Source organism: Gadus morhua, chromosome 8 (genome assembly GCF_902167405.1).
Source record: "Gadus morhua chromosome 8, gadMor3.0, whole genome shotgun sequence".
In the NCBI taxonomy this organism is placed as follows: domain Eukaryota; kingdom Metazoa; phylum Chordata; class Actinopteri; order Gadiformes; family Gadidae; genus Gadus; species Gadus morhua.
Genome location: NC_044055.1, coordinates 29,684,447 through 29,695,896, shown reverse-complemented (window position 1 = coordinate 29,695,896; position 11,450 = coordinate 29,684,447). Strand labels below are relative to the sequence as shown.

The 11,450-nt window shown below is 48.1% G+C and overlaps 6 non-coding genes across 6 annotated transcripts; all 6 read right to left on the bottom strand.

The window, feature by feature from the left end:
- Positions 1–943: 943 nt before the first annotated feature.
- trnaa-ugc (transfer RNA alanine (anticodon UGC)) lies at positions 944–1,015 on the bottom strand. The gene has a single exon. It is a non-coding gene; the product is annotated as a tRNA-Ala (tRNA).
- Positions 1,016–1,332: 317 nt separating this feature from the next.
- Positions 1,333–1,414, bottom strand: trnas-aga (transfer RNA serine (anticodon AGA)). The gene has a single exon. It is a non-coding gene; the product is annotated as a tRNA-Ser (tRNA).
- Positions 1,415–1,897: 483 nt separating this feature from the next.
- trnat-ugu (transfer RNA threonine (anticodon UGU)) lies at positions 1,898–1,971 on the bottom strand. The gene has a single exon. It is a non-coding gene; the product is annotated as a tRNA-Thr (tRNA).
- Positions 1,972–3,512: 1,541 nt separating this feature from the next.
- Positions 3,513–3,584, bottom strand: trnaa-ugc (transfer RNA alanine (anticodon UGC)). Its single transcript has one exon. It is a non-coding gene; the product is annotated as a tRNA-Ala (tRNA).
- A 311-nt stretch (positions 3,585–3,895) lies between these two features.
- trnas-aga (transfer RNA serine (anticodon AGA)) lies at positions 3,896–3,977 on the bottom strand. The gene has a single exon. It is a non-coding gene; the product is annotated as a tRNA-Ser (tRNA).
- A 4,609-nt stretch (positions 3,978–8,586) lies between these two features.
- On the bottom strand, positions 8,587–8,658 carry trnaa-cgc (transfer RNA alanine (anticodon CGC)). Its single transcript has one exon. It is a non-coding gene; the product is annotated as a tRNA-Ala (tRNA).
- Positions 8,659–11,450: the final 2,792 nt, after the last annotated feature.

The window sequence follows — 11,450 nt, the reverse complement described above, 5'->3', positions numbered from 1 at the left end:
GACTGACACTTTTATCCTGCACTACTTACAAGTACATTTGTTATAAGAATTGTACCATATAATGATGCTGCTGTCCACATAATGTTAATAGAATCATAGCCCATGAAACATCTGTTGACACACTCACACACACACACACACACACACACACACACACACACACACACACACACACACACACACACACACACACACACACACACACACACACACACACACACACAGACACACACACTCCCTCCAAATCACTCTGCATATAGTGACGGGGGTACTTCAAACAGCACGTGACGATCCACCTATCTACAGTGTCCCACCTCACACTCTCTACGGCCACAATACATCCGTCCATCAAGGGGCTCACCCCACAGTCCGCATTGACGGCTGGCTGTCCTTCCAACAGCACTGTGATCATTCTGCTAGCACACCTACAGACCAGACTCGGTGGCCTCACATACCCCTAACACACCCCCACCAGGCACACACACACACACAAACAAACACACACCCACACATACACACGCACACGCACACGCACACACAAACACCCACATGCACTAATCACACCCACATACACACCTTTGATTATACAGATCCCGCACCCCAGCGACCCCTGCAGGCTCACCACGGGCATTACACCTGTCATACCTACACAAAGGGTTTATGGTTTATGACGCGTCATAAACCATAAACCGGAAGTGCCCCTGTGAATAGGGATACCCCCTACACCCCCCACCCCCTCCCCAACCGGAAGTGAGTTCAGATAGGAATTGGTCCAGAGGGCATATAGGATATACTACTGACCCCAATGGATTTCTAGTCCATCACCTTAACCACACAGTTACGACATTTCAATTCTCTATCATGTTCATCTTTGGTAGGTTAAGCATTGCGTGACCTCATTTGATTAAAATAGCACTCACATGACTTTTCTAGTGCAATCAAATGGAGATGCCGGGGTTTGAACCCGGGAACTCATACATGCAAAGCATGCCCTCTACCACTGAGCTACATCCCCTTACTGCTCAAGAATTAACATTTTAAACCTGTTTCGGAACACACCAAGGGTTTTCTCGTCCTTGGCAATCAGCACCTGGACCTGACAACACTAGTCTTCGGATCTATCAGACCTTTAAATATTAACATTTTATGTTTTGAGAACATGTTGTCAGAAAATATCGATTGCTAAGTGCCTTTCCAGATAATGCCAGATTTTAAATATGGCGCCTTCTACATGCTTAGATTAACATATTTGCACTGATTTCATGCAGTTTCACCGTAATATGTGTATGTGTTGGCTGAACAAGGGAATGAAAGATCGTATTCAGATAAAATCGTTGTCGGCAGGATTCGAACCTGCGCGGGGAGACCCCAATGAATTTCTAGTCCAGCGCCTTAACCACTCGGCCACGACAACACACTTGCAGAGTTCCAAGTCTCTGGCTTTTTTGAACAGGAAGAGTCTGGAACACTTAGGGTAGGTTAAGCCTTGCTTGATCTAATTTTGAAATAGTCTTCAAATTGACTGAAGCTAGCTTTGATCACATCTTGGAGACGGCAGGCATTGAACCTCAGGCCTTCTACATGAGAAACATACGCTTTGCCGTTGAGAGAAGTCCCCTGTGTTACTTCAATTGTACATCTGTAAAACTGATTCCTGAAGCTTTGCTTAACGATAGAAGGGACAAATAGGTCATCAGTTGGCACTAGGGTATCATACATTTTATAGAGAATTTTGCTTGCCTGCCGCCGTTGTCATTGATGGAAAGTCCATCAAGCATTGATGGATTGCAAATTTACAACCACAAGCAAGATTTCCAGTAAGGACAATTCCGTTTTTTTTAACTGCAAGAAACACTTTTATCACATCTACACCAGATGATGCTGTTGCAATATGTGTAGGTACTGCTGGGAGTTGAACCCAGGGTCTCCTGTTTACAAGACAGGCGCTTTCATCAGCTAAGCCACAGTACCCCTATTGTATTGTTTACTTGAGACACCAATGATAAAGGTCTCATGTAGCCTGACCCGATCATGTGTTAAGCTATCAGAACTGGTGGCTAAAGGAATTCCAATTGAGTAGGTTACTTACATTATACAACTTACTGATGTGATTAGAACACTGCCTCTTCTGTGAACGAGACAGTCACTATGACAGTCCCAGCCACCGCACCCCTCTCAGATCAGGAGAAATGCTTCAGCAAATGATTGCGAAGACAACGAAAGAGGTCTGCAGTACCATGACATATTTCTGTTGATCCTTTAAACAGTCCCTTAAACATACACTGATTAACCTGTACAGTTGACGGCAGGATTCGAACCTGCGCGGGGAGACCCCAATGGATTTCTAGTCCATCACCTTAACCACACAGTTTCGACATTTCAATTCTCTATCATGTTCAAACATTAGCATTCGGCTAAACTTTTGGTAGGTAAAGCATTGCGTGACATCATTTTGTTTAACGATTCATTACACAATAACATTCAGCAATGTTTCGTGATCAGATCATTTTTGACTTCTACCTTATATAAGGGATTCATTCATAATCATCGCGTCACCTTCACTACAATTTGGAGATGACAGGGATTGAACCCGGGACCTCATAAATGCGAAGCATGCGCTCTACTACTGAGCTACATCCCCTTTGTGTATTATTCAGTACATCTCTACTATCAATACCTGAAGCTTTGCCTGATGATACAGCCAATCAATAGGTTGACTTGCACTAGGCCATCCTAAGAGATGAAGATATTTGGCCTGCCTGCTAAAAGCAGAGGTGGTAAACTGGTGTGGCAGATTTCAATCATGGAGCGGGGGATCCAATGGATTTCTAGTGCATCAGCTTAACCGCTTGGCCAGGACAATGGTGCTTATCGACCTCAAGTCTATCAGTTGTTCGAACAGTAACAGACTGCAACGCTTGAGGCTGTGTGATCAAATTGTGAAATAGTCCTACACCCTTGACCACAGCTTGCTTTGATCACATCTTAGTGATCGGACCTCAGCACTCCTACATGAGAAGCTTTACAGATGAGCCGAAAACAGATTACTTCAATTGTACGTGTGGCAACCGATACATTAAAGTTTGCTTAACGATACAAGAGGGGAAATCGGTTATCGACTGGCAGTAGGGTATCATACATTTCTTAGAGAAGTAGTCTGCGTACAGATAGCAGAACTGGCAAACGCTTGTCGGCAGGCCTGAATCTTCGTCGTGACGCAACAATGTTTTTCTCTTCTGTGGCTGTCAACACTTAGTGCATAAACGTACAGTACTCATATCAAATGTGTTGACCGGCACTAGCTTTTGAGCGCACACTAGCTTTTGAGCGCACAAAAGCGTGCGCTTTTAAAATCGCACGCACTGATTAACCTGTATCGTTGACGACAACACAGTTTCAATTCTCTCACTTGTTTCGAACATTAGCATTCGGCAACATCTTTGGCAGGTTAAGCATTGCGTGACCTCATTTGATTAAAATAGAACTCACATGACTTGTCTAGGACAATCAAATGACGATGCCGGGGTTTGTACCCGGGGCCTCATACATGCAAAGCATACGCTCTACCACTGAGCTACATCCCCGTACTGCTCAAGAATTTACATTTTAAACCTGCTTCGGAACACACCAAGGGTTTTCTCGTCCATGGCAATCAGCACCTGGACCTGAAGACACTAGTCTTCGGATCTATCAGACCTTTAAATATTAACATTTTATGTTTTGAGAACATGTTGTCAGAAAATATCGCTTGCTAAGTGCCTTTCCAGATAATGCCAGATTTTAAATATGGCGCCTTCTACATGCTTAGATTAACATATTTGCACTGATTTCATGCAGTTTCACCGTAATATGTGTTGGCTGAACAAGGGAATGAAAGATCGTATTCAGATAATATCGTTGTCGGCAGGATTCGAACCTGCGCGGGGAGACCCCAATGGATTTCTAGTCTATCGCCTTAACCACTCGGCCACGACAACACACTTTTAGAGTTCCAAGTCTCTGGCTTTTTTGAACAGGAAGAGTCTGGAACACTTAATGTTCCACATCTAATTGTGAAATAGTCTTAGAAATGACTGAAGCTAGCTTTGATCACATCTTGGAGAAGGCAGGCATTGAACCTCAGGCCTTCTACATGAGAAGCATACGCTTTGCCGTTGAGAGAGTCCCCTGTGTTACTTCAATTGTACATCTGTAAAACCGATTCCTGAAGCTTTGCTTAACGATAGAAGGGACAAATAGGTCATCAGTTGGCTTAAGGGTATCATACATTTTATAGAGAATTTTGCTTGCCTGCCGCCGTTGTCATTGATGGAAAGTCTATTGCATTGATGGATTGCAAGTTTACAACCACAAGGAAGATTGCCAGTTAGGACAATTCCGTTTTTTTTAACTGCAAGAAACACTTTTATCACATCTACACCAGATGATTGTGTTGCAAAAAGTGTAGGTACTGCTGGGAGTTGAATCCAGGGTCTCCTGTTTAAAAGACAGGTGTTTTCACCAGCTAAGCCACAGTACCCCTATTGTATTGTTTACTTGAGACACCAATGAAAAAGGTCTCATGTAGCGTGACCCGATCATGTGTTAAGCTATCAGAACTGGCGGCTAAAGGAATTCCAATTGAGTAGGTTACTTACATTATACAACTTACTGATGTGATTAGAACACTGCCTCTTCTGTCAAGTCACAACTCAAAACTCACTTGTTCAAACTCGCACACAACGTCTAACTGATCACTGTTTTTTTATTTTTTTTTATTTCTTATTGCTTATGTTTATTTATTTATTTATTTATTTATTTTTTCCACAATGTCTTGCTTTTTAAAAAATGTATGATGACTATATGCTCTGTAAGGTGACCTTGGGTGTCTTGAAAGGCGCCTCTAAATTAAATGTATTATTATTATTATTATTATTATTCTGTGAACTAGACAGTCACTATGACAGTCACAGCCACAGCACCCCTCTCAATTCAGGAGAAATGCTTCAGCAAATGATTGGGAAGACAACGAAAGAGATGACATATTTCTGTTGATCCTTTAAACAGTCCCTTAAACATACACTGATTAACCTGTACAGTTGACGTGGAACCGTCACCTTATCGTGGTGGAGAGGTTTGCGTGTCCCTGTGAACCTGAGGGCTGTGTTGTCTGGAGCCTTGTGCTCCTGGTAGGGTCTCTCATGGCAGAGTGGTCTCAGGTGAGGGGCCAGACTAAGAATGGTTCAAAAATCCTCAATGAATATCGGAATAAGAGGAGATGTGACCCGGCCCGGAGGAAGCCCGGGGCCCTGTCTGGAGCCAGGCCCAGACGGAGGGCTCGATGGCGAGCGCCTGGTGGCCGGGTTTGCCACGGAGCCCGGTCGGGCAGAGCCCGAACAAACTACGTGACACCCCCCCTCTCTTCATCTCATGGGCCCACCACCTGTGGGAAGACCCGTTGGGGTCGGGTGCGCAGCCACATGGGTGGCAGCGAAGGTCAGGGGTCTCGACGGACCAGACCCGGGCGGCAGAAGCTGGCTCTGGGGACGTGGAACGTCACCTCGCTGTGGGGAAAGGAACCGGAGCTTGTGAGGGAGGTGGAGCGCTATCAGTTAGATCTGGTGGGGCTTACCTCCACGCACAGTCTCAGCTCTGGTACCGTACTCCTGGATAAGGGTTGGACTCTATTCTTCTCCGGAGTTGCCAAGGGCGTGAGGCGCCGGGCGGGTGTGGGGATACTCATAAATCCCCGGCTGAGCGCCGCGGTGTTGGAGTTTACCCCGTTAGACGAGAGGGTCGCCTCCCTGCGCCTAAGGGTTGTAGGGGGGAAAACTCTGACTGTTGTTTGTGCGTATGCACCAAACAGCAGCTCAGAGTACTCGGCCTTCTTGGAGACCCTGAATGGAGTCCTGTATGGGGCTCCAGTAGGGGACTCCGTAGTTCTGCTGGGTGACTTCAACGCCCACGTGGGCAACGATGGAGACACCTGGAGAGGCGTGGTGGGGAGGAACGGCCTCCCTGATCTAAACCCGAGCGGTCGTTTGTTATTGGACTTCTGTGCTAGTCATGGATTATCCATAACAAACACCATGTTCGAACATAAGGGTGCTCATAAGTGTACCTGGTACCAGAGTACCCTAGGCCGAAGATCAATGATCGATTTTGTGATCGTGTCATCTGATCTGAGGCCGCATGTTTAGGACGCTCGGGTAAAGAGAGGGGCGGAACTGTGAACCGACCACCATCTGGTTGTGAGTTGGATCAGGGAATGGGGGAAATTTCCGGATAGACCTGGTAAGCCCAAACGAGTAGTGCGGGTGAACTGGGAACGTCTGGAGGAGGCCCCCGTCCTAGGTATCTTCAACTCACACCTCCGGCTGAGTTTTTCTGGCATTCCTGTGGAGGTTGGGGGCATTGAGCCGGAGTGGGCGGTGTTCAAAGCCTCCATTGCTGAAGCTGCGGCGGCTAGCTGTGGCCTCAGGGTCTTAGGCTCCTCAAGGGGCGGTAACCCTCGGACACCGTGGTGGACACCGGTGGTCAGGGAAGCCGTCCGATTGAAGAAGGAGGCCTTCCGGGATATGATATCCTGGAGGACTCCTGACTCGGTTGCAGGGTACCGACAGGCCCGAAGGGCTGCAGCTGCTGCCGTGTCGGAGGCTAAGCAGCGGGTGTGGGAGAAGTTCGGAGAGGCCATGGAGAAGGACTTTCGGTCGGCACCAAAGTGTTTCTGGAAGACTATCCGGCACCTCAGGAGGGGGAAACGGCGAACCATCCAAGCTGTGTACAGTAAGGATGGGACTCTGTTGACCTCAACTGAGGAGGTCGTCGGACGTTGGAAGGAACACTTTGAGGAACTCCTGAATCCGAATAACACGCCCTCTATGTTGGAGGCAGAGCTCGAGGTTGATGGTGTTTCGTCGTCAATTTCCCTGGTGGAGGTCACTGAGGTAGTTAAACATCTCCGCAGTGGCAAAGCCCCAGGGATTGATGAGATCCAGCCAGAAATGCTAAAGGCTCTGGGTGTTGAGGGGCTGTCATGGTTGACACGCCTATTCAACATCGCGTGGGAGTCGGGTACAGTGCTCCAAGGTGCTGGAAAGGAGGGTTCGGCCGATCGTCGAACCTCAGATTGAAGAGGACAAATGCGGTTTTCGCCCCGGACGTGGAACTACGGACCAGCTCTTCACTCTCGCAAGGATCCTGGAGGGGGCCTGGGAGTATGCCCATCCGGCTACATGTGTTTTGTGGATCTGGAGAAGGCGTATGACCGGGTCCCCCGGGAGAAACTGTGGGAGGTGCTGCGGGAGTATGGGGTAAGGGGGTCTATCCTCAGGGCCATCCAATCCCTGTACTTCCAAAGCGAGAGCTGTGTTCGTGTCCTCGGCAGCCAGTCAGTTTCGTTCTCAGTGGGTGCTGGTCTCCGCCAGGGCTGCGCCTTGTCACCAATCCTGTTTGTGATATACATGGACAGGATATCGAGGCGTAGTCGTGGTGGGGAGGGGTTGCAGTTCGGTGGTCTGAGGATCTCGTCACTGCTTTTTGCAGATGATGTGGTCCTCATGGGATCATCGGCCTGTGACCTTCAGCACTCACTGGATCGGCTGGCGGCCGAGTTTGAAGCGGCTGGGATGAGGATCAGCACCGCTAAATCTGAGGCCATGACTCTTAGCAGGAAACCGATGGATTGCTTACTCCGGGTAGGAAATGAGTCCTTAGCCCAAGTGAAGGAGTTCAAGTACCTCGGGGTCTTGTTCGCGAGTGAGGGTACTATGGAGCGTGAGATTGGCCGGAGAATCGGAGCAGCGGGGGCGGTATTGCGTTCGCTTTACCGCACCGTTGTAACGAAAAGAGAGCTGAGCCGCAAGGCAAAGCTCTCGATCTACCGGTCGATCTTCGTTCCTATCCTCACCTATGGTCATGAGGGCTGGGTGATGACCGAAAGGACGAGATCGCGGGTACAAGCGGCCGAGATGAGTTTTCTCAGAAGGGTGGCTGGCGTCTCCCTTAGGGATAGGGTGAGAAGCTCAGCCATCCGTGAGGAACTCGGATTAGAGCCGCTGCTCCTTTACTTAGAAAGGAGTCAGCTGAGGTGGTTCGGGCATCTGGTAAGGATGCCCACTGGGCGCCTTCCTTGGGAGGTGTTTCAGGCACGTCCAGTGGGGAGGAGGCCTCGGGGAAGACCCAGGACTAGGTGGAGAGATTATATCTCAACACTGGCCTGGGAACGCCTCGGGATCATCCCGTCAGAGTTGGTTAATGTGGCCCGGGAAAGGGAAGTCTGGGGCCCCCCGCGACCCGACCCCGGATAAGCGGACGAAAATGAGATGAGATGAGAGTTGACGGCAGGATTCGAACCTGCACGGGGAGACCCCAATGGATTTCTAGTCCATCAACCTTAACCACACAGTTTCGACATTTCAATTCTCTATCATGTTCAAACATTTGCATTCTGCAACATTTTTGGTAGGTAAAGCATTGCGTGACATCATTTTGTTTAAAGATTCATTACACAGTAACATTCAGCAATGTCTCGTGATCGGATCATTTTTGACTTCTACCTTATATAAGGAATTCATTCATAATCATCGCGTCACCTTCACTACAATTTGGAGATGCCGGGGATTGAACCCGGGACCTCATACATGCGAATCATACGCTCTACCACTGAGCTACATCCCCTTTTTGTATTATTCAGTACATCTCTACTATCAATACCTGAAGCTTTGCTTAATGATACAGCCAATCAATAGGTTGACTTGCACTAGGCCATCCTAAGAGATGAAGATATTTGGCCTGCCTGCTAAAAGCAGAGGTGGTAAACTGGTGTGGCAGATTTCAATCATGGAGCGGGGGATCCAATGGATTTCTAGCGCATCAGCTTAACCGCTTGGCCAGGACAATGGTGCTTATCGACCTCAAGTCTATCAGTTGTTCGAACAGTAACAGACTGCAACGCTTGAGGCTGTGTGATCAAATTGTGAAATAGTCCTACACCCTTGACCACAGCTTGCTTTGATCAAATCTTAGTGATCGGACCTCAGCACTCCTACATGAGAAGCTTTACAGATGAGCCGAAAACAGATTACTTCAATTGTACATGTGGCAACCGATACATGAAAGTTTGCTTAACGATACAAGAGGGGAAATCGGTTATCGACTGGCAGTACGGTATCATACATTTCTTAGAGAAGTAGTCTGCGTTCAGATAGCAGAACTGGCCAACGCTTGTCGGCAGGCCTGAATCTTCGTCGTGACGCAACAATGTTTTTCTCTTCTGTGGCTGTCAACACTTAGTGCATAAACGTACCGGACTCATATCAATGTGTTGACCAGCACTAGCTTTTGAGCGCACACTAGCTTTTGAGCGCACAAGCGCTATAATTCTCCCATTGGTTTGGGGAAGGAATATCATGCGGACCGACATAATGGAAACGGAAAATGGAAACGGAAAAGGCTTGGATGGAGTAGACTATGGAAAGAAAAACCAGAGGGGAGAAGAGGCTGGAGAGAAAGAGAATAAATATGATAAAGAACTGACCGTGAGTGTTGAACTGATCGGGGAAGATCCAATAACGGTGATGGAGTTCATGAGAGTGAAGAAAGAGGTGTGTGGGGAGTTGATGGCGTGCCGTAAAACAGGATTGAAAAAGTATAAATTGACAATGGGACATCTCAGCGGGAAAAATAAACTTATGGACGGGTTCAAAATAAGAGCGGTTAGTATAATTGCAAAAGAGCTTACCAGTGACGAAACGGTGGTGTCGTTCTTGGAGCTTCCGGCGTACACCACGGACAATGACGTTATTCTGAAGCTACAGGGGTGGGGGGTCTCAGCTGCCTCACCGATCAAAAGAAGAATGTGGCCTGGCACTAACATTGCAGACGGGACCAGGTTTCTGAAAGTGAAGTTTAATGACTTGGTCAGGTCGTTGCCGTATTCTACGAAGTTCAGCACAGCTACGGGTCCCCAGTACTTCCGGGTGATCCACGACAGACAGGAGAAGGTATGTAGGATCCAACCGGGGCACATTCTGAGGGACTGTCCGGAGTTCAGTGGCCACAGGTGCCATGGACAGGGGCACTACGCAAGAGAGTGTGGCACAGACGAGGAACAGAGGCGACAAGGAGGAGAAGGCGGGAGCCGGGAGACGGACGTCGGCGAGGAGGAGGAGCGACCGAGAGGAGAGGGAGGAGAAGGCGGTAGCGGAGCTGAGGCGACTGAAGCAGAAGGAAGTGGCGTTGGAGTCGGCGGGGAAGGAGAGAAGATGGACGAGGAGCAGGAAGGAATGGCAGAGAACGTGACGGCAGCGGAAGAGTTAACGGAGACGGGAGGAGAGAAGGAAAGGGAGGAGAACGGCTGCAGCGCGGACAGTGCGGTGAGAGGGACGGACGAGCGAGAGGAGCGGAGCAGCGCGGGTGAGGGAGCGAAAGGAGGGGAGAAGATCGGGGTAAAGAGTGGAATGACTGTGGTGGGACAGGGAGAGGGAAGGTCGGTGGCAAGGGGGATTAAGTGGGAAAAAAAGTGCAAATTAATAACATAACGTGTGGAATCTCTTCTCATTTATACTTTTAATGATCAGGATAACTTCTTTTAACGCTAATGGGCTAAGGGACAGGAACAGGAGGCAGCAAACCTTGATGGTGTGTGAGGCAGAAATAATATGTTTACAAGAGACATATTGGGATGAGGAGGTTATGAGGGTGGTTGAGAGAGAATGGATGGGGGACATGTATGTGAATAATGGTGGTGTTAAATCAAGAGGGGTAGCAATATTAGTGAAAAGGGGAGTGGTTGAGAATGTGACGAAGTGTGTGGATGATGGTGATGGGAGGGTGATAGGAATTACTTTTGAGCACTTGGGTAAAATATGTCGATTGTTGAATGTGTATGCGCCGAATGAGGTGAAGGAGAGGAGGGTTTTTTTTGAGGGATTGGGGGGAATGTGTGTGGAAAACTGTTTGGTGGTGGGTGACTTTAACGTGTGGTGTGGGAGGTTGGATGCTTCTACGAGTGTGTGTTTCAGGAATGACTCGTCAAGAGGTTTGTTGAAAGAGGTTATGAGTGTGAATGGTTTAATAGATGTGTGGAGAGAAAGGAATCCAGAGGGGAGGGTTTTTTCAAGGAGGCAAGTGGTGAGAGGAGTGTTAAAACAGAGTTGGTTAGATTTAGTCTTGAGTACAAATGGCATTGCAGGTAGGATAGGGAGAATTGATTATAAGGTTACTGCGCTTAGTGATCACATGGTGTTGGGGTTTAACTTGGGTCAGGGGTTTGAGAGGAGAGGGGGAGGCGTGTGGTGTATGAATGGTGAGTTGCTGAGAGAAGAAAAGTACAAAAGGAAAGTGAGAGAATGTATATTGAGGAGGAAGAATGAGAGAATGTATGAGGAGGACATTGGGAGGTGGTGGGAGACTTTGAAAGGAGAGATAAAGGAATTGAGTATGGGTTATAGTAGAGGCAGGAATATGAT